Source organism: Hypanus sabinus, chromosome 31 (genome assembly GCF_030144855.1).
Source record: "Hypanus sabinus isolate sHypSab1 chromosome 31, sHypSab1.hap1, whole genome shotgun sequence".
In the NCBI taxonomy this organism is placed as follows: domain Eukaryota; kingdom Metazoa; phylum Chordata; class Chondrichthyes; order Myliobatiformes; family Dasyatidae; genus Hypanus; species Hypanus sabinus.
The window spans coordinates 33,140,744-33,163,849 of record NC_082736.1 but is presented as its reverse complement, the minus strand read 5'-3'; the positions used below and the strand labels follow the sequence as shown (position 1 = coordinate 33,163,849).

The following is a 23,106-nucleotide window of genomic DNA, read 5'->3' as shown; positions in this document are numbered from 1 at the left end:
AGAGGGAAGGAGCACCTCACACCTCCTTTGGTAGAGGCGCATCTCCACCCTGACACTCATTGCCTGTTACAGAAACCAAACTCAGTCAACTCCATCATGGGCTGGGCCGTCCAGAAATCCCCCAACTTAACCCTAGCCCAATCACAGGACCAACTAACCCACCAACTAGGAGGTCAATGTGGGAAGAAACCAGCGCACACAGAGGAAATCCTAGTGGTCACAGGGAGAACGTATAGGCAGCGGTAATTCTGATACGAGAGATTCTGCAGATGCTGGAAACCCAGAGCGACACACACAAAGTGCTGGAGGAACTCAGCAGATCAGGCTATGGGAGCTATGGGACCTATGGGAGTCGACGCTTCAGACAGCGACCCTTCATCAGGACAGCTGAGTCCCGATGGAGGGTTTCGGCCCGAAACGTCGATTGTTAACCCTTTCCCATAGATGCTGCCTGGCCTGCTCAGTTGCTCCAGAATTTCACAACACACATCAGTATATCGAACCTGATTGTGGGATAAGAATTAGTATCAATGACCACCCAGAAGAATTCATCGTCCAGAAACTCAGACTGTTCCTCTCTCCACAGACGCTGCCTGACCTACTAAATACTTCCAACTTTTTTTTACTTTGACTGTAAGAAATCTACAGTTAATTATAAGCCCTTCGGCCCACAATGATGTACTGACCATGTAACCTACTCTAGAGAATGCCCAGAACTTCCACACAGTGTTGGAATCACACAGCAATCTATTCTCCATAGGAGCAGAATTAGGCCATTCAGCCATCGAGTCTGCTCTGCCATTCCATCATGGCTGATTGATTATCTCTCGACCCCATTCTCCTGCCTTCTTCCCCTGATTAATCAAGAACGTACAGCCTATTATATACTCGAGGAAGTTAGTTTCACAGCGTTAACAGCGGTTAGCTGAGAACTGTGTCTCCAAAAAGCTTTTAGATTGTTTGTCTAAAACGGGTATCCGAGAAAATATCACATACTTGTGAAATCAGCCAAGAACAAGGTTACGAATGTGGAGGGCAGCTCGGACTTATTAAGGATGGGAATCGGAACGTGAAGAAACCGTGAAAGAAACACGGGGTGGAGTGCAGCCCATTCCTCTGGCTTCGATATTTGAAATGGACGATTCATTCATCGTGTCATTGGTATATCTTCTTAGTTTATAGGAATTGTGGCTGGGTTTTAGAAACACTTTGTGCCTAATGATTAAAAAATGGTTCTCGAAATGCTTCGTTTCTTAGAAACAGTTCGTAATCTGGAAATGTTTAAGATAGAAATCCTCTGTGAGTCTCAGACGTGTTTTAAGGATGTTGTTTGGACTTAAACGTGTATCACTGACCTCCAAGAGGACCACAATCTTGCCATGGGTTTGGTGGGCTACGACCCGGAGAGCTGTGCTGGCTGGAGTCAGGGCCTTTACGCTTTGGCTCGCTGAAGGGTCACCCAGGCCAAACAGGTGGGAGGGTAGGGTGGTCCACGGGTTCGGGGGCAAACAACCCCGACTGGTGTTACGGAAATGAAGGTTCTTTCTCCGTCGGAGCGTGACGGTGTTCCTGAGTCTCCGCCCGGGACTCGGGTGACTGACGGTGGTGGAAACCGAGAGGGAGCTACTGACACGACGGAGGAAGCCCTGAACACCGCCCGAGATGGACGATCTTCACCGGTGCCCCGAACGCCAGCGGTGTAACGGGGAGTAAGTAACTGAACATAAATGAACCGGGTTTTCAGTTACTTTCTTCGCCGGAAAAAATCTTCTCCTTGGTAGCGAGGAGGGACTCACCACTCGAATGGATGGGCATCGGGAGCCGAACTCACCACGGAGGGGAAACAGGGAAGTGAACTAGTCTTTGAGGTTTGGGTATTTACGCTCGGGTATAAGGTCTCCACTCCAGCTTAGGACTTCTTGGCAGACAAACTCAACACCGTCATATCTTCTGGAACTCTCCGAATGAGTATGCTCACTTGGGTCAGGCCACTTCTGGAGGATTGGGTAAAGTTCTGGTCGCCCCACTACAGGGGGGACGTCGAGGCTTCGGGGAGGGGGCAGAAGAGGGTCACCGGGATGCTGTCTGGTTCAGAGGGCCTGTGCTACCACAAGAGGCCGGACAAACTCGGCTCGTTTTTCTCTGGGCTGAGGGGAGATCTGATCAAGGGTTATAAGATTACGAGAGGCATTTGATAGAGTGGACAGGGAGTGTCTGTTTCCCCGGGGCAGAAGTGTCTAGTAGAGGGCAGAGGCATTGAAGGCGAGAAGGGACGTGAGTGAGGGGTAAGTTTTTTACCCAGAGAGGGGTGGATGCCTGGTGTGGCGCTGGAGGCAAATTCATTAGAGGTTTTTAAGATCCGTTTAGAGAGACACATGAATGTGAGGGAGATGTAGGGATAAGGACATGGTGTGTGGGGGTGGGGTTGTGAATTACATTTTAACTGGTTTGGTTGTATTTGTGGGCCGTAGGGCCTGTTCCTGCGCGGCACACAGTCCAATGCCCTAACTTCGCATTCCACCTGTCACTTATTTTCCACCCCGGGACGGCCTCCCACTGCTGCTACGCCCAGTCCATCGCCCCCGCAACACCCGAACCCTCTTTGTACGTACCAGCACCCGCGTCCGTTTGCTCGGGGTGGGGGCAGGTTAACGGTGGATCCTGAACTCCTTCTCCGACCCGCTGCGGTGAGACGGGGGTGGGGGGGAGCGCCCGTTGTTTGTGAGACTAATAGCCGCCTGCCGGCGCCGAACACATGGCTGATGCGTGGTCTGCCAGGGGCCGGGGTCAGTTCGGTCCAGGTCCCCCCCGACAACCTAAGCTGTGTCAGAAAGCGGGCGGCCGTGTTCTGCCGGAGTTTCCTCACCTCGCCCGGCGATGCTACAAAAACACTTCCTCTTCACCGCCCGGGGCCAACCCTCTACTACGAAATGATAAGATTACACACACATATATATATATATAAAAAAACAGTCCCTGCCGGGTCTGACAGTATGAAACCAACAATAATCATCGGGAGGGGAAGTTAACCCTTGCTGTACCTGTCGCGGGCAAATTTAAGCTTCAAGCTTGTTTAAAACCATTTCCACTTCACAAGTGTAAAGGAAGACGATATAATCGTTACTCCGGATCCGATATGCAGTGCAAAAAAAACCCCCCACACACAATAAGATAAAGAACACGATAGTAAAAAGACGTTATTACGGCTCGGGGATGTTGGATTTTCGAGGCTTCGTTCCGGGACCGACTGTAGATCGCACGGGTTTCCTCCCACAGTCCGAAGCCAACAGGTTAGTTTGGTCAGTGTACACTGTCCCGTGATTAGGCGAGGGTTAAAAAGGTGGGGTTGCTGGTTGGGCCGGGAGGGCCTGTTCCCCCGCCCGCTGTAACTCTAAACATAAACAGACAAGCTTGCTTATATACCGTTCTACCACACCCCTCAGGGCCCAACCGTTCACCGTGAATTGCCCTAACTTCATCTGATTTTTCCAACTGCAGAACCTCACACTCGTCTGAACTAAAGTCCCGCCATCTCCCCCCTCACAACTCGCACCCAGCGGCCTCCTGCGCCCAGTAAAGTGGCCACTGAATGTCCGATCGTGGCCCGTCCGCTTCACGGATCGACGTGTCGTGCGCTCAGAGAAGCTCTTCTGCACCCCGCTGTTGTTATTGGAGTTACTGTCGCCTTCCTGTCAGCTTGGCCCAGTCTGGCCGTTCTTATCTAACCTCTCTCATTAACGAAGCGTTATCACCCACGGAACTGCCGCTCACTGGATGTTTTCTCCTGTTTTCCACACCGTTCTCTGTAAACTAGAGACTGTCCTGCATGAAAATCCCAGATCAGCAGTTTCTGAGATACTCAAACCGCCCCATCTGGCACCAACAATCACTCCACGGTCAAAGTCACTCAGACCACATTTCTCCCCCCGTTCTGATGTTCGGTCTGAACAGCAACTGAACCTCTTGACCGTGTCGTCGTGCTTTTACGCGCCGAGTTGCTGCCACGTGATTGGCTGGTTGGATATTTGTGTTAACGAGCGGGTGTACCTAACAAAGTGGCCACTGAGTGTACATCAGAGATCACAAACCTGATTCTGATCTGAGGGGAGGAAATGAGTCACGAACTGCTGGGGGCCAGCACGAAACCGATGGGACGAATGGCCTCATTCACCGTCACAGTGTTTGGGAATCACGGAATCCAGGTCGCCCTTGTTACTCGCAGTTATTCTCTGCCCTTTTTCTTCTTCTGCTGGGGCCCAGGCCGCCGACAGCAGCTCGCTAGACTCCTCTGCCCCGGGCCGCTCTTTCAAGTCGTCCCCGGGTGTAGTCCATCTTCCTGGCGTCCGATTCGAGGTCGCGGTAGAGGGTCGATCAGCCCCGCGGCTTCCACGGACTTGGGGCTCTCGCCTCGGGCCGTCCGGGCCAAGGTCCCGGTGATGAGGCCCCTTGAGCTTCAGCTATTGGTTCTGCAGCTCTGGGTTTTTACGGGACGGGGGATTGCTAACCCCCCCCCCCCTCTCTCAGCCGTCCACCGTACAGTTCATAATCTTCAGCCAGATTATTTTATTTCAGCACACCTCGTTAATCTTTTCATTAAAAAAATAAATGCAGTTGACAATCGGGAACATTGCAGAAGCTGCCAGTACTTAGCCGTCTGCGTTGGAGGTACAGGGTGTACGATGGATGTCATCTCGTTATGATCTGTTCCTGAGACGGAATGTCTGCTTATCTGGAATCGCTCCAGACTGTTCGATATTCCAGCTTCATGACAGACCAACAGGTGTGTCCGTTGTCACAGCGCACTCCAGCACCGAACCAGCCCATCTACCCGCACCTGGACCGTAGCCATCCAAACCCCATTGCCAAACCCTCCTCCGCCAGCTCGGGACCATCAATGGGCCAGTGAATTTCCCCTTAAATATTTCTGCCTCCTCCCTGAGCAGTCGCAGTCGCAGTCCCACACAGCCTCAGTGGGGAAAAAGGCCGCTTGTAGTTACCCTGTCGATACCCCTCTACGCTAGCGAAGTGGCCAGCGTGCTGGGCTCACTCTAGCTGTCCTCTCCGCGACCGTTTCCTCCCTCATTCCAAAGGCGCACAGGTCAGGGATAGTGAGTTGCGGGCACTTGCGGGCTGCCCCCAGCAAATCCTCGGACCGTGTCGGGGGTATCAATGTACACTCGACAAACAATGAAGCTAATCTTTAAAGATACCCCGCATGCCTTTCTCCCCGGGGCAGAAATGGCTAGTACAAGGTGCAATTTCACGGCGATTGAAGGAAAGAAATGGGAGGAGTCAGGGGTAGGTTTTTTAACATTGTGTGTGTGTGAGTGTGTGTGTGTGAGTGAATGTGTGTGTGAGTGTGTGTGTGAGTGAGTGAGTGTGTGTGAGAGTGTGTGTGTGTCTGTCTGTGTGTGTGAGTGTGTGTGTGAGTGTGTGTCTGTGTGTGAGTGTGTGTGTGTGTCTGTCTGTCTGTGTGTGTGAGTGAGTGTGTGTGTGAGTGAGTGTGTGTGAGAGTGTGTGTGTGAGTGTGTGTGTGAGAGAGTGAGTGTGTGTGTGTGTATGTGTGTGAGTGTGTGTGTGAGTGAGTGTGTGTGTGTATGTGTCTGTGTGTGTGAGAGTGTGTGTGTGTCTGTGTGTGTGTGTGTGTCTGTGTGTGTGTGTGTATGTGTGTGTCTGTGTGTGAGTGTGTGTGTGAGTATGTGTGTGTCTGTGTGTGTGTGTCTGTCTGTGAGTGTGTGTGTGTCTGTGAGTGTGTGTGAGTACGTGTGTGTGTGAGTGTGTCTGTGTGTGTGAGTATGTGTGTGTGTGAGTGTGAGTGTGTGTGGAACGCCCTGCCCGGGGTGGTGAGAGAGGCAGATACATTAGGGACATTTAAGAGAATCTTAGATAGCCCCATGGATGATAGAACAATGGAGGGTTATGTAGGAGGGAAGGGTTAGATTGGAGCGGGCCGAAGGGTCTGTACTGGTCTACATTCTAGCCCCATTATATTTTCCTTGCAGTCCAAACTAGTTAACTTGGTAACGATCGCCCTAACTAAATGCCGGCAATAATAAACGCCTAACTAAACAAAATCCCTTCGGCCCATACCATGTTCACATCCCTTCACTCCCGGCACACTCGTGTCCCTGAAATTCCTCCATCAGACCTGCCACCACACCACCCTGAATCAGAATCCGGTTTGTTACTTACGGATACAACACAGAAACAGGCCCGTCCGGCCCAAAGGTCACCAATGACACCCACATGACAAATTGCCCTAACAATCTTAAGGCCATGAGACACAGGAGCAGAATTAGGCCACTCAGCCCATCGAGTCTACCTCATCATTTCATCATGGCTGATCCATTTTCCCCCTCAGCCCCGATCTCCTGCCCTCTCCCTGTATCCCTTCATGCCCCGACCAATCAAGAACCTGTCGACCTCTGCTTTAAATACGCCCAATGACTCGGCCTCCACAGCCGCCTGTGGCAATGAATTCCACAGATTCACCGCCCTCTGGCTGAAGAAATCCCTCCTCATCTCCGTTCTATTCTGAGGCTGCGTCCTCCGATCTTATAGTGAGTACAGGCCCGGAGCCATCAAACGCCCCTCCTATGACAAGCCATTCAATCCTGGAATCAATTTCGTGAGCCTCCTTCGAACCCTCTCCAGTGTCAGCACATCCTTTCCAAGATAAGAGTTCCAAAACTGTTCACAATAGGGCCTTGCAAAGCCCCAACATTACAACCTTATGCCTTTGGAGGAAACACGCGTTTACGAGGAGAACGTGCAGACACACTATGGACAATGGCGAGCACTTACACGCTAACAGCGTTACTCTAGACCCTATGCCAGATATTTGCGTTCACGTTCCGGTCTTACAAGTGTCACTGACATACACCCTGTTAGGTCCGCCTGTACACCAGCTCGTGAATGCGGGCATCTAATCAGCCAATCGCGTGGCAGCAACCCGGTGCATCAAAGCACGCCGACACGGTCAAGAGGTTCAGTTGTTGTTCAGACCGAAGCTCAGAGTGGGGGGAAGAGCCGTGATCTGAGTGATTTTGACTGTGGAGTGATTATTGGTGCCAGATGGGGTGGATTGAGTATCTCAGAAACTGCTGATCTCCTGGGGTTTTCATGCAGGACAGTCTCTAGAGTTACAGAGAGTGGTGTGAAAAACAAAAAAAACACCCAATGAGCGGCGGTTCTGTGGCCTCGTTAATGAGAGAGGTCGGAGGAGACCGGCCAGACTGGCTCAAGCTGACAGGAAGGCGACAGTGACTCAAATAACCACCCGTTACAACACTGGGGTGCAGAAGAGCATCTCTGAACGCACAGCACGTCGGACTTTGAAGTGGACGGGCCACAGCAGCGGAAGACCATGAACACACATTCAGCGGCCTCTTTGTTAGGCACAGAAGGTCCCCCATAACGTGGCCTCTGAGCGACTGCTGTGAAATGTGTTGCTTTTGTGGCAGCAATGCACCAGGAAGTCTGCAGATGCCGGAAATCCAGGGCAACACGCGCAAAACGCTGGAGGAACTCAGCAGGCCGGGCAGCATCCAGGGAGGGGAATAAACAGTCGACGTTTCGGGCCGAGACCCTTCAGCAGGACTGAGAAGGGAGGGGGAGGACACCAGAATAAAAAGGTGTGGGGTGCGGGGGGGGGGGGGGGTGGATTCACAACGTATGCCAGCGATGTTAAAACTTGATTCCGATTTGACCCTGGATTAGAGGGGCCGAACGGCCTGTTTCTGCGCTGTGGTTTCCGATTCTGAAAGCATTGTCCTGCGGGCAATGACAGGGTTCAGCTGCCGGGACTGTCCTGATGGGAAAGAAACCGTTCCTCGAGGAGGTTGAAGAGTTGAACAGGATGTGAAGTTAGCACCCTCCCCCCCCGTCCCGAGCTCCCGGGGAACAGGACGAGTTGGTCCGAAGAGTGGGTGGTGAGGGAACTGTTAATCCCTGGGACACGCTGGCGTTAGTTTGTCTGCTCAGCCCCGCCTAGTTCATGTCAGCAGCGAGACCTCCCGATCTTTCACTCAACAATCGTTATCGACACAGCACAGACCGATAATCCCGGCTCGGTACGGGAACCGCTCTGCCCCTGACCGAGAGAGACGGCGGAGAGTCACGGAAACCAGCCCCCCCCACCCCCCTCCGCGGACTCTGTCTGCACCCCTCACCGTCTCAGTGAAGCACCCAGACCCCCCCTCCCCACCCACCCCGGGCAGTCTCCCCTCTCCCCTCCCGTCGGGCAGAAGATAGAGGAATTCAGCAGGTCGGGCAGCGTCCAATAAGTCACTGACGTTTCAAGCACTCCCTCCTCCCCTCCCCTCCCACAGCCGTGCCCCCCTCCTCACCGCCCCTCCCAGAGTCCGGTGCTCCCTCCTCGCTGCCCCTCCCAGAGCGTGGCACACCCTCCTCCCCTCCCCTCCCACAGCCCGGCCTCCCTCCTCACCGCCCCTCCCTCTGCACGCCGCGCTCTCCTCCCTCCTCACACCCCCCCCAGCTTATTGAGAGGCTGATATTTTATTCAGCTGATACTGGGTTTGAGTGAAGCTCGATCCTTCACGGGTGAAGCCCTCCCCACTACCGAGCACATTCACGCGGAGCTCTGTCCTCTATCACCAGGGACCCCCACCGCCCAGGCCAGGCTCTCTTCTCGCTGCTGCCATCAGGGAGAAGGTACAGGAGCCTCGGGACCCACACCACCAGGTTCAGGAACAGTTACTACCCCTCAACCATCAGGTAGAAGGTACAGGAGCCTCAGGACTCACACCACCAGGTTCAGGAACAGTTACCACCCCTCAACCATCAGGTAGAAGGTACAGGAGCCTCAGGACTCGCACCACCAGGTTCAGGAACAGTTATTACCCCTCAACCATCAGGTAGAAGGTACAGGAGCCTCAGGACTCACACCACCAGGGTCAGGAACAGTTACCACCCCTCGACCATCAGGTAGAAGGTACGGGAGCCTCAGGACTCACACCACCAGGGTCAGGAACAGTTACCACCCCTCGACCATCAGGTAGAAGGTACAGGAGCCTCAGGACTCACACCACCAGGGTCAGGAACAGTTACCACCCCTCGACCGTCAGGCTCCCGAACCCAGAGGGGAATAGTTCACCTGCCCCAACACCAAACTGCTCAGGCAGTTTTATCGTTAAAGTACACCTACGTCACCATAACAACCCTGAGATTCATTTTATGACAGACATGCTCAATAAATCTGTAGAACAGTAACCACGACAGAATCGATGAAAGATCAGCCAGAGTGCAAATTCAAAAAAAGAAGGAACAATAATAAACATCGAGAACAAGAGATGAAGAGTCCTCGAGAGCGAGTCCGGAGGCTGTGGGAACCGTTTAGTGATGGGGCGAGTGAAGTTACCCCCTCTGAAAGTTATCCATTTGGTAGTAACTGTTCCTGAACCTAGAGCTGGGAGTCCCGAGGCTCCTGTACCTCGCTGTCAAGGAGTCTTCACCTCATGTTCTTGATATTTATTCATTAATATTATTCATTAAATCGGAATGGGTATTGCTGCTCGAAAAAATATTCTCGTCCTTTAGTGTATCCCAGTATTGCTTTGATACAACTCCTCCCACAGCGCTCCCTCATCACCCCCTTCCACAGCGCTCCCTCCTCCCCACAGCGCTCCCTCTTCACCCCTCCCACAGCGCTCCCTCCACACCCCCTCCCACAGCGTTCCCTCCTCATCCCCCCCACAGCTCTCTTTCCACACCCCTCCCACAGCGTTCCCTCCTCACCCCTCCCACAGCGTTCCCTCCTCACCCCTCCCACAGCGTTCCCTCCTCACCCCTCCCACAGCATTCCCTCCTCACCCTCTCCTACAGCATTCCCTCCTCACCCCCTCCCACAGCGCTCCCTCCACACCCCCTCCCACAGCGTTCCCTCCTCATCCCCTCCCACAGCGTTCCCTCCTCACCCCCTCCTACAACATTCCCTCCTCACCCCCTCCTACAACATTCCCTCCTCACCCCCTCCCACAGCGTTCCCTCACCCCCTCCCACAGCGCTCCCTCCTCACCCCTCCCACAGCGTTCCCTCCTCACCCCTCCCACAGCGTTCCCTCAACCCCTCCTACAGCATTCCCTCCTCACCCCCTCCCACAGCGCTCCCTCCTCACCCCCTCCCACAGCGTTCCCTCCTCACCCCTCCCACAGCGTTCCCTCCTCACCCCTCCCACAGCGTTCCCTCACCCCCTCCTACAGCGTTCCCTCACCCCCTCCCACAGCGTTCCCTCCTCATACCCTTCCTCAGCATCCCCTCCTCACCCCCTGCCACCGCACTGCCTCCTCAACGCCCCTCCCACAGCTCCCACCTCACCACATCCCCCACCCCGCCTACAGAGTGGTGCTCTCTTCCCGCCGTCCCTCGCACTACGCGGCGCTCACTCCTCGCCGCGCCCTCCCCCTCCAGACGGTGTACTGGTCAGCCTCCGCCGCACCCCGTCACAGGAACGCAAAGGGCAAGTCCTGAACATTTCTGGACAGATCTCAGCTCTGGTTCCTCCAGACGTCTCCTCACCCTCTCCTACAGCATTCGCTCCTCATCCCCTCCCACAGCGTTCCCTCCTCACCCCCTCCTACAGCGTTCCCTCCTCACCCCCTCCCACAGCGTTCCCTCCTCACCCTCTCCTACAGCATTCGCTCCTCACCCTCTCCTACAGCATTCCCTCCTCACCCCCTCTCACAGCGTTCCCTCCTCACCCTCTCCTACAGCATTCGCTCCTCACCCTCTCCTACAGCATTCGCTCCTCACCCTCTCCTACAGCATTCCCTCCTCACCCCCTCTCACAGCGTTCCCTCCTCACCCTCTCCTACAGCATTCGCTCCTCACCCTCTCCTACAGCATTCGCTCCTCACCCTCTCCTACAGCATTCGCTCCTCACCCTCTCCTACAGCATTCCCTCCTCACCCCCTCTCACAGCGTTCCCTCCTCACCCTCTCCTACAGCATTCGCTCCTCACCCCCTCCCACAGCATTCCCTCCTCACCCCCTCTCACAGCGTTCCCTCCTCACCCTCTCCTACAGCATTCCCTCCTCACCCCCTCCCACAGCTCGTCGCCCAGCCTTGGCAATGCTAATGGCATCCAAGTCCCGGCAGACATGGGGACCAAATGTTCCGTGGTTGGCTCAGGTTATAAACTCTTCGGCCTGTAAGAAAGTTCAAAGTAACTTTCTTATCAAAGTACTTATACGAGGGGCGATTGATGTCCGTGGCCTCGGGTAGGAGGAGATGAGTTATACATGCAGTTCAACTCTGAGTGATTAGACAGAAAGTTTGAAGGTAGGAGGAGATGAGTTATTAACTTCAAACGTAATCACTCAAAGAGTTGAACTGCATGTGCATGTAAAGAGAGTTGAATAACTGATCCCCTTCTACCCTGGGCCATGAACTTATCAATCAGCCCTGTTGTGGACACTTTCTGCAGGTCCAAGATCCGTATGCTCCATGACCACTGGACTAAATGTGTAAATGTAGGAGGGGACTGTGTTGAAAAATAAATGCGCTAGGTTTTCTAAAATTGACTGCCTTAGGCCACGAACTTATCAATCACCTCTGGTACGTCACCCTGAAATCACAACAACCCTGAGATCCATTTTCTTGAGGGCATACTCAGTAAACCAAAGTAGGGTCAATGTAAGCCCGCACCAACAGGCAGGGTCAACGACCGGTGAGCGAAAGACATCAAAATGTGCGAATGCAAAAAGACGGTGTGGGAGGGGGTGAGGAGGGAGCGCTGTGGGAGGGGTGAGGAGGGAGCGCTGTGGGAGGGGTGAGGAGGGTACGCTGTGGGAGGGGTGAGGAGGGAGCGCTGTGGGAGGGGTGAGAAGGGGACGTTGTGGGAGGGGGTGAGGGAATGCTGTGGGAGGGGTGAGGAGGGAACGCTGTGGGAGGGTGTGAGGAGGGAACGCTGTGGGAGGGGTGAGAAGGGGACGTTGTGGGAGGGGGTGAGGAGGAACGCTGTGGGAGGGGGTGAGGAGGAACGCTGTGGGAGGGGGTGAGGAGGGACGCTGTGGGAGGAGTTGTATCAAAGCAATACTGGGATACACTCATGGACGAGAATATTTTTTCCGAGCAGCAATACCCATTCTCATTTAACGCCAACCCTGAGCTCGCTTCTGTGTTTACTGCTGTTCGCAATCTTTTCCCACACTCCTCCAAGTTATCCAAGGCATTATCGGTCCTCTCACGCTCCCGGGGGTGGGGGGTGTTTAACGTGACACACATATCCTTCTCAGGCACATCCACCCACACAGCCTGCCTCACACGGAACAACCCCGGTGATTTGATGTCCAGAATCCTTCGTAAATTCGGAGACACGGACACTGACTCACGCTTCGGCCGTGTCGACGACGAACACAGACCCGAGGCGGCTCTGCGAGTTCCGCCACGCCTCCAGCACCAATATAGGATGCCCACAAGTCACTAACCCTCACCGGTACGTCTCTGTGACTGGAGCGGGACCTCGCCACTCAACTACACCCAAGTGACCGATTACCCCCTAACCCGTACGTTTTCCCAGTGCAGTCACGGGGGGAGCGTACAGACTCCCCACAGGACACCAGCGGGAACTGGAGCCGGCTTGCTGATGCTCTCGTTGTGATACGCGATCGCGCCTATCGGCTGGGCCAGACATCGCTCAGGCCTCAGCTACACAATGAGAGATACCGAAAGGCAAGTTTAAAACCCTTTACTTACAATAGCGCTTTTGCACACATACAAACACACACACGTGTTCACACTCACACACATAGACACACTTTCTCTCAAGAGTGTGACACACACACTCTCTCCCACACAGTCACACACTCTCTCTCTTTCTCTCTCACACTCACACACAGACACACTTTCTCTCAGAGTGTGACACACACACACACATACTCTCTCCCACACACAGACAGATATACACATACACAGAGACACACACAGACAGATACACACACACACTGACAGATATTCACATACACAGAGACACACACAGACAGATACACACACACACACAGATATACACATACACAGAGACACACACAGATATACATACAGACACAGATACACAGACAGACAGACACACTACCTGGTGCACAGCTACCCAGTGAGGATGGACTTTGATCCGGACAGTCTCTCCAGTTCCTGCCACTCTGCAGTTCGGGAGGGGAGCGTTTATTCTTCGCTGAATCCCTTGGCTCAGATCCACCGCCAGCTCCCTGAGAACGGGACTGGGGACGTCAAGGCAGCCGTATTCAATTGTATTGTTTGCAACACTTAACTCATTCAGAGCCCGGACAGAAGGAAGGCACCCCCCCCTCCCCCCCGTCTGCAGGACAGCACGTAATCCCAATTATGTCACCCGCAATCTGTTCTGCGGCGCTGTGTAAACTCACCCGGAGTCCTTTCCCCCCCACCCCCGATGCCTGCAAGATGACAGATGGTGTAACGGAACCACCCCACCTCTCTCCGCCTCGGCGGATGAATCCCAGGCCCTGCCCGCAGTCTCACAGCACAGCGCAGACCCTTCGGCCCACAATCTTGTGCCGACCCTTTAACCCGCTTCACTTTAACCCTTTTATTTTTCACCAAAAGAAAGTTTATTCACAGTTAAGTATTGTAATGTACACAAAATACACGTATTTACAAGCCAGCGAACAAATTCAAATTAAATATGATCATTATTGTCTATGAAACTAAATTTCCTTGGGGGGGGGGGGAGTGGAAGCACCGTTTCCAGAAATCCCGAGGACTCCCGGGCATGAGAGTATCCCCGAAAAAGTGCATTTTCTTACGGGCATACTCAATAAATCCAAGAACTAGGCGCGGCCTGGGTGGCGGGGATTTCCCCCACCCCCACCCCCGATGAGGGCTCGTGGACCTCCGGTTCCCGCCTCCTGAAGTCAGCACTCAGCTGCTTGGTTTTGCTGACATTGAGAGAGAGTTTGCAGTTGTGGAATTGACTTTAGGACGTAGAAATCTATCGCAGGCCCTTCGGCCCACAATGTTGTGCTGACCCTGTCACCTACTCTAAAAACTGCCTAGAATTTCCCTACCGCACAGCCCCTCGACTTTGCTTTTTTGTAATTTTTTTAATTGAAGTTCTTCCTAAAACAAACATTTCCATAAGATGTATTTCAGACATTGTACATATATATCATATAATCATATATATCACAAATCTCCACAAAGTATTTATCTGGGGTACACACTTATAGAAAAGAGTGGAGAGAAAAAAACAAGCAAAAGGAAAGAACTATATACAAGTAGGGAGTGATCTTTTGTTTACAACAGATTCATTGATTTGTGAGAATAAAATCAGATCTATGAGGCATTATGTAGTTAAACCATTTTTCCCAGTATGAATCAAATTGTTCCAGCTTATGATTATCTTTTCCATTTTGTAAATGTGTATTGTAATTTCCATCACCCTCTATTTTTCTAAGCTCCATGTACCTATCTAAGAGTCTCCTGAAAGACCCTATTGTATCCGCCTCCACCACCGTCACCAGCAGCCCATTCCACACACCCACCACTCTCTGAGTGAAAACCTTACCCCTGACATCTCCTCTGTACCTGCTCCCCAGCTCCTGAAAACCACGTGGAATGGTAACCGGAGCTGTTGTGTCTGTCGATCGAATCCGATCGGAGTCTATGCAGACCGGGTGGTGGCGTGATGCTGCCCACCACCAGCGACCCGGGTTCAATTCCCGCCGCTGCCCGTGAGGAGTCCGCACGCTCTCCCCGGGAACCGCTCCGGTCTCCTCGCACAGCCCGAAGATGTGAAGGTCAGTTGGTGATTGCACGCTACGTTGGTGCCGGAGAAATGGTGGCACTTGTGGGCTGCCCCCCCCCAGTGAGCAAGTTACTTCACCGAATGTTTTGATACACATGTGACAAATTATACTGACCCTAACCCATGCGACTTTGGCAAGGGAGAGTGGCGGGAATTGGACCTGGGTCGTCAAGGCCTGCAAAGCCCCGCCGCCCGCTAGGAGCCCCCCCCACCCAACGTCCAGCTTGGGTTCTGCCTCCGTACTGGAGGAGAGAGTGGAGCTCCGTAGCTGAGGGGACAGGGGCTTCCCTTGGCAACGAGGCCATGTTTGGCCCTGGCACAAAGGAATCCTGGTTGACCCCAGAAAGATCTATCAAATCATGACGGGGGGGGGGGGTGGGGATAGATATTTGCCCCGGGGTGGGGGAATGGTAGAGGAAGGCTATGGGCCAGAAGGACCCTTACCATCTAACCGATGGGTCCGTGGACCCCAGGTTGGGAGGGTGCAAAAGGCATTGGGTTTGTGGGGTGACACACGCACAAAATGCTGGAGGAACTTAGCAGGTCAGGCAGCATCGATAAGGGAAAGGTTAGCATTTCAGGCCAAGAACCTTCATCAGGACTGGAAAGGATGTTCCTGAATCACTGAGTGTGTGTCTTCAGGCTCCTGTACCCCCTCCCTGATGGCAGAGGGGGAGAAGCTGTTTCTGAATCGTTGAGTGTGTGTCTTCAGGCTCCTGTACCTCCTCCCTGATGGCAGAGGGGGAGAAGCTGTTCCTGAATCGTTGAGTGTGTGTCTTCAGGCTCCTGTACCTCCTCCCTGATGGCAGAGGGGAAGAAGCTGTTCCTGAATCGTTGAGTGTGTGTCTTCAGGCTCCTGTACCTCCTCCCTGATGGCAGAGGGGGAGAAGCTGTTCCTGAATCGCTGAGTGTGTGTCTTCAGGCTCCTGTACCTCCTCCCTGATGGCAGAGGGGAAGAAGCTGTTCCTGAATCATTGAGTGTGTGTCTTCAGGCTCCTGTACCTCCTCCCTGATGGCAGAGGGGAAGAAGCTGTTCCTGAATCGCTGAGTGTGTGTCTTCAGGCTCCTGTACCTCCTCCCTGACAGCAGAGGGGAAGAAGCTGTTCCTGAATCGCTGAGTGTGTGTCTTCAGGCTCCTGTACCTCCTCCCTGATGGCAGAGGGGAAGAAGCTGTTCCTGAATCGTTGAGTGTGTGTCTTCAGGCTCCTGTACCCCCTCCCTGATGGCAGAGGGGAAGAAGCTGTTCCTGAATCACTGAGTGTGTGTCTTCAGGCTCCTGTACCTCCTCCCTGATGGTAGCAATGAGAAGAAGGAGAGGGGATCTGATTGAAACATATAAGATTATTAAGGGATTGGTCACGCTAGAGGCAGGAAACATGTTCCCAATGTTGGGGGAGTCCAGAACCAGAGGCCACAGTTTAAGAATAAGGGGTAGGCCATTTAGAACAGAGATGCGGAAAAACTTTTTCACCCAGAGAGTGGTGGATATGTGGAATGCTCTGCCCCAGAAGGTAGTGGAGGCCAAGTCTCTGGATACATTCAAGAAGGAGTTAGATAGAGCTCTTATAGATAGCGGAGTCAAGGGATATGGGGAGAAGGCAGGAATGGGGTACTGATTGTGGATGATCAGCCATGATCACAGTGAATGGCGGTGCTGGCTTGAAGGGCCGAATGGCCTACTCCTGCACCTATTGTTTATGTCCTGGGTGATGGGTGTCCTTAATGATGGATGCTGCTTATCTGAGGCACCGCTCCTCGAAGATGTCCTGGATACGACGGAGGCTGGTGCCCGTGATGGAGCTGGCTGAGTTTACAACTCTCTGCAGTTTATTTCTGCAGTAGCTCCCCACCAACTCCTCCCATACCAGACAGTGACGCAGCCAGTCAGAATGCTCCCCACAGTACATCTGTAAAATTCGCGAGAGTCTTTGGTGACAGACCAAATCTCCTCAAACTCCTAATGAAATACAGACGCTGTCCTGCCTCCTTTGTGGCTGCATCGGCGTGTTGGGACCAGGTCAGATTCTCAGAAATGTTGACGCCCAGGAACTGAACAGACAATGAACCCACGTACGCTACTGTTTGTCTTTTTTTGCTCTGTTTTTGCAATACCTATTTAGTTTAATTGTATTCATTTGTATTATGATGCATTGCACTGAACTGTTGCCACTAAACAGCAATTTCCATCACGTATGCCAGTGATATTAAACCTGACCGATAGTAACCGATCCTGCACAGTAATCTGTTCTGGGACAATGATATCTTCTGGCACCCCCCCGCCCGCAGAGGCTAGTGAACTCTGTCCGCTGCCAGATGCGAAGCGCTGTGCTGCTAGGATCTCCCTCAAGCCATCCGTCCCGGCCGGTCCTGCTCTCCCAGTGTCTCTTCCATTCATTTCTCCCATCTGGAACCCCACACCACCAGGTTCAGGAACAGCTACTTCCCTTCGACTGGCAAAACCCAAATCTCCACCTCAGTACAACAACACTGTGACCAGTTTAATCACCTTGCACTGATAAGGACTTAGAGTAATAGAGTACAGCACAGAAACGGGCCCTTCTGCCCATATAGTCCATGCCAAACCGTTTCAACTGCCCACTCCCAGTGACCTGCACTGGGGCCATTGCCCTCTTGACCCCTCCCATCCATGTACCTATCCAAACTTCTCTTTAATGTTGAAATCGCTGTGCTGAATAAACAATTGTAAATATATATATATACAAAAACAAAATATCAAAGTACACATATTCACTATTTACAAAAAAAAATTTAATTCATATGTTTTGGTTTTGCCCTAAAATTGAAAAGTTTTGGCGGGAAGTATTCTGTACCTTCTCACAACTTTTTAGGGTCCAATTTGACCCAAATCCCCTTACTGCCTTGTTTGGTATTATTGCAAATGAAGATATAACTTTAAATACTCCTAACCTACAGGGTTTAGTTTTTACCTCTCTTTTAGCAAGGAGAGAAATCTTGCTTAAATGGAAGCAGTCTACCCCTCCTACACATCTTCAATGGCTACGTGATATTATGTCGTATTTAAATTTAGAAAAGATCCGCTGCTCAGTCTTAAATTCGAAACAATCTTTTTATGAATCTGGGCACCTTTCCTAAATTACTTTTCCAATTTATAAAGCTTAACAGTGCACAGACTTTTATGTATATTTCTATCTTCTCTTCTTAAGCAAATGTTTTTTTTTCTAATTATCCATTATCATCCATCAGCTTTTTTTCTTTGGTAGTTGGTAGGGGGTTGACTTTTTTTTAACACAAAAAATTTCTTTTATGATGTATGACCTATCTTTAAATTTTTGATTAGGGAGTGGTATACCTTTATGTGATGTGCTATAACATTTTGATCAATTTTATTACAATATATGAACGTACACACTTTATGTTGAGATGTATCTCTGGAAATCTTGTTTTTTCTCTTGAATAAAAATATTGTAAAAAAAAATGTTGCAATCGGGCTCGCATGCACCACTTGCGCTGTCAGCTACTTACATTAAAATAACCGTTCATTGCCAGAGCAAAGAGAAAAAAGAAATTACTGCCGACTCCACCCACCCTAGCAGTCACCGATTCCCCAAATTACCATCAGAGAGACGGGACAAGTCCCTCACCACCAGCACGTCATCTCCGAAACTTCTGTCCTGTGGCTCACCAGCTTCTCAACAAAACTCACTCAGATGTAAGACACCAACTGTCCCTGCACAACATCTGTTAAATGGTCTTTCCTGCCCTCCTCGATTATCCAGTCTGTTCATACGTTCGCATTTATTTAAGTTTGATTTTTGACATTTGCTCATGTGCCCATTCTGCTGACTGCTCATGGCTGTTGGCACTGTTGTCTTGTAAACTGTTGGACTCTATCGTGTTGTCTGTTGTGGCATTGTCCCGCGTCGTATGCTTGGCATCGAACGACAATATCTCACATACTGGCAATAAAGTGATTCAGATTCCGAAGTGTGTTTGTCTTGCGAATTCTGCTTCAACGTAATGTTCACATTTCAAAAGTAACTGTATTATCAAAGTACACATCTGTTGCATGGTTCCGTTGGACGTCAGACAAGTTCGCTGTACAGCCTGAAATTCGTGTTCTTCACGGACATCCACGGAAACAGGGGAGTGCCCCAAAGAACAGTGACAGCAAAAGTGTTAGAACCCCAAAGCCCCCCCTGCTCCCCCTCCCTCGATACAGCACAAAGCATCGACCCTCCGCCTCCTCACTTCAACCAAGAAAAAGCATCATCGCCCTCCGCCCACCAACGGCAAAGCCCCCACGGTTATACACCATACAAGACTACATTCACCTTCTTGCGGGCTTTCACAGTAAAAACAAAGGAAAAAGCATTAGAATCAATGAACAAGAATGTACAGAAGACAGCCAAGCAGGGGCAAAAGACGACAAACTGTGCAGATACGTACAGGAATATCGAAACAGTAAGAAATGAGGCGATATCTGTTGAGAGCATGAGGTGACAGATTGCTGTAAGTTTCTCACTGTACCTCTGCACACGTGTATGTCGTCACGACAACAAACTTGACTTTGACACGGCCCCATGGTCGGTGACTCTGCATTCCGGCACCTAAGAATGGACACCACGGCCAACGATGCTCACCAGCTCCTCCACGCCCTTAGCAACCTGTAAGAATTCGGCTCCCCACCCCCACCCCCCCCGGTCGATCCTTACCGACTCGTGTCGACGCGCCGCCGGAAGCATCCCGACCGGACGTACCACGGCTCGGCACGGGAACCGCTCCGCCCGTGACCGCCAGAAGCCGCGGACACAGCTCAGAACATCACAGAAAGCAGCCGCCCCTCCCTGGACTCGACACCTCTCACCGTCTCGGTAAAGCGGCCAGCACCATCAAAGACCCCCAACCCACCCCAGTCCTTCTCCCTTCTCCCCTCCCATTGGGCAGAAGATACAAAAGCCTGAAAGCTCGTCCCACCAGGCTCAATTACAGCTCTACCCTGCAAATATCAGATCCATGAATGGTCCCCTGGTACAACAAGATGGACTCTTGACCTCACAGTCCCCCTTGTTATGATCTTGCTCTTTATCGTTTCCCTGCACTGCACTTCCTCCGTAGCTGTTACACTTTATTCTGCATTCTGTTATTGTTTTACCCTGTTCGACCTCAACACACCGTGCGATGATCTGATCGGTATGAACAGACCATAATACAGAGGCAGAATTAGGTTGTTTGGCCCACAGAGTCTGCACCACCATTCCATCATGGCTGATCCCTCTCAACCCCGTTCTCCTGCCTTCCCCGGTAACTTCTGACGCCCTGACTAATGAACAATCTATCAACCTCCGCTTTAAATATACCCGGTGACTCCAGAGGCATCTGTGGCAATGAATTCCACAGATTCACCACCCTCTGGCTGAAGAAATTCCACCTCTTCTCCATTCTAAAGGGACGTCCCTCTATTCTGAGGTTGTGTCCTCTGGTCCTAGACTCCCCCACTACAGGAAACATCCTCTCCACATCCACTCTATCTCTGTCCTCTGGTCCTAGACTCCCCCACTATAGGAAACATCCTCTCCACATACACTCTATCTGTGTCCCCTGGTCCTAGACTCCCCCACTATAGGAAACATCCTCTCCACATCCACTCTATCTGTGTCCCCTGGTCCTGGACTCCCCCACTACAGGAAACATCCTCTCCACATCCACTCTATCTGTGTCCTCTGGTCCTAGACTCCCCCACTATAGGAAACATCCTCTCCACATCCACTCTATCTGTGTCCTCTGGTCCTACACTCACCCACTATAGGAAACATCCTCTCCACATACACTCTATCTGTGTCCCCTGGTCCTAGACTCCCCCACTATAGGAAACATCCTCTCCACATACACTCTATCTGTGTCCCCTGGTCCTAGACTCCCCCACTACAGGAAACATCCTCTCCACATACACTCTATCTGTGTCCCCTGGTCCTAGACTCCCCCACTATAGGAAACATCCTCTCCACATCCACTCTATCTGTGTCCTCTGGTCCTAGACTCCCCCACTATAGGAAACACCCTCTCCACATCCACTCTATCGAGGCCTTTCAACATTTGATAGGTTTAAATGAGACCCCCCCCCCCTTATTCTCTCAGTGCCAGCGAGGTAAGGCCCAGAGCCATCGATCGCTCCACAAACATAAGGTACACAAGCCGGTCTTTTCTGAAATACGCCCACCGGTAAAACCACTGAAGTGTTCGTCACGGTGGACGTCTGATCCAAGTTAAGATTCTGAGGAACAGCAGTCCGATGGAGATACTCCATGTATCTGATTCTGACGGGGAACAGGTGGCGGTGGTGGGCTGTAACACAACCTCAAAATCGCTTTGTATAAAGAACTGGGGCACCCCTTTCCACGCTATACTGTTCTACTTGCCAGGCTCGCAGCTGTAGAAGGTGCCACGGGTCAACTGTTGCACGCTGGGTCGAGTGGCCGGCATGGGGCGCATGGGAGTGCTTTACAGAGGGGCCACCCCCCCACCCCCGGGATTTCTTAGATGCATTTCTTCAGAGTGCAACAGCTGCCCGGACTATCCAACCCCTGGACGTATCCGAGCATTCTCCCGAGACCAAAGGATGTCGTTGCAGAGTCAGGCCATTCGGCCCATCGAATCTGCTCCGCCATTTCATCATGGCCGATCCATTTGCATTCTCTTGCCTTCTCCTGACTAATCACGAACCTATCAACGTCCGCCTTACATACGCCCAACGTCCTGGCCTCCATAGCTGCCCTTGGCAACAAATTCCACATATTCACCACCCCTTGGCTAAAGAAATTTCTCCTCAATCCATTCTAAATGGACACCCCTCTAGTCAGAGGCGATACTGGGCGGGATGCCCTGTGTTCCTCCATCTTGCCGTATAGGAGTATAATGAGGCCATTTGGCCCATTGAGTCTGCTCCACCCTTTCAGCATGGCTGATCCAATTTTCCCTCTCAGCCCCCCCCCCCCCCCGTATCTCTTCACGCGGCAACTAATCTAGAACCTATTAATCTCTTCCTTAAATATACATAAAGGCTTGGCCTCCACAGCTGCTTGTGGCAAAGAATTCCGCAGATTCACCGCTCTCTGGCTAAAGATATTCCTCCTCATCTCCGTTCTAAAAGGACATCTCTCTATTCTGAGGCTGTGTTTTCTCGTCTTAAGACTCTCCCACCATCCTCTCTACATCCATTTTATCTAGACCTTTCACCATTCGATAGGTTTCAGTGAGATCTTCTGAATTTCAACGAGTACAGGACCAGATCCATCAGTGCTCCCTATATTAATTTTTTAAATTTAGGTAGACAGATAGACACTGTATTGATCCCAAAGCAAACTACAGTCACAGTTGCATTACAAGCGCACACATACACAAATATTAGAAGAGAAGTAGAAAGAATAAAAACTAACAGTCTAACAGGAGGGGTCATCACTTCCCGGGCTACAGGTTGACTCATTACAGAGCCCAATGGCCGAGGGTAAGAACGACCTCATATCGCACTCTTTGGAGCAGCGCAGTTGTCTCAGTCTTCTCTAAAAATGCTCCTCTGTTCGGCCAAGGTGGCGCGTAGAGGGTGAGAAACATTGCTCAGAATTATCCGTAGGGTCCTTTGTTCTACCACGGCCTCCGGTGTGTCTGGTTTGACTCCGATAACAGGGCCAGCCTCTCTAATCAGTTCGTTGAGCCTGTTGGCATCACCTGTGTTGATGCCATTGGCCCGGCATAGAAGATTGTCCGGGTGACAATGGACCTTCGAAGGAGAGGCCTGCGTACTCAAATCTCCTCAGCAGGTACAGGCGACGCTGGCCCTTCTTGTACACAGCCTCCGTGTTGGTGTTCCATCCAGGTGCCCCCCCCCCCCCCCCCCCGGGTACTGGTAGGTCCTCACCACATCCACGTCCTCACCATCGATAGTAACCGGGAGCAGTGCAGGCTCAATCTTCCTAAAGTCCATCACCATCTCCTCTGTCTGACTGATGTTGAGCTGCAGGGAGTTCAGTTGACACCACCCTCTACCAGGCCCTGTATTCATCCTCCCTTGAAACACCCAGTCATCAGAGAATTTCTGTAGATGAAATGACTCAGTTATATCTGAAGTCTGAGGTATACGGGGTAAACAGGAAGGGAGTCAATGCAGTCCCCCAGTGCTGCTTATAGCCGTGTCTGACACACAGCTCTGGAGCTACACAAACTGTGGTCTGCCGGTCAGGTAGTCCATTATCCAGGATACAATGGAAGTGCCAACCTGCATTGAACGGAGCTTCTGCCCTGGCAACGAGGGCCGTGTGGTATCGAAGGCACTT

At 51.9% G+C, this 23,106-nt stretch overlaps 1 protein-coding gene across 4 annotated transcripts in view; it reads right to left on the bottom strand.

Annotated features, from left to right (window-relative positions):
- LOC132384060 (cdc42 effector protein 2-like) overlaps positions 1-13,310 on the bottom strand; it is a 36,241-nt gene extending 22,931 nt beyond the window's left edge. Inside the window, exon 1 of one of the 4 annotated variants that reach the window (XM_059955363.1) lies at positions 13,091-13,310. The gene's annotated coding sequence lies outside the window, so the exon portion shown is untranslated. Of the gene's footprint in view, positions 1-2,612; positions 2,859-3,204; positions 3,655-12,350; positions 12,621-13,090 lie in introns of those variants that run through there. The other 3 variants (XM_059955368.1, XM_059955367.1, XM_059955365.1) reach the window with 3 other exon arrangements.
- Between the last annotated feature and the right edge of the window lie 9,796 nt (positions 13,311-23,106).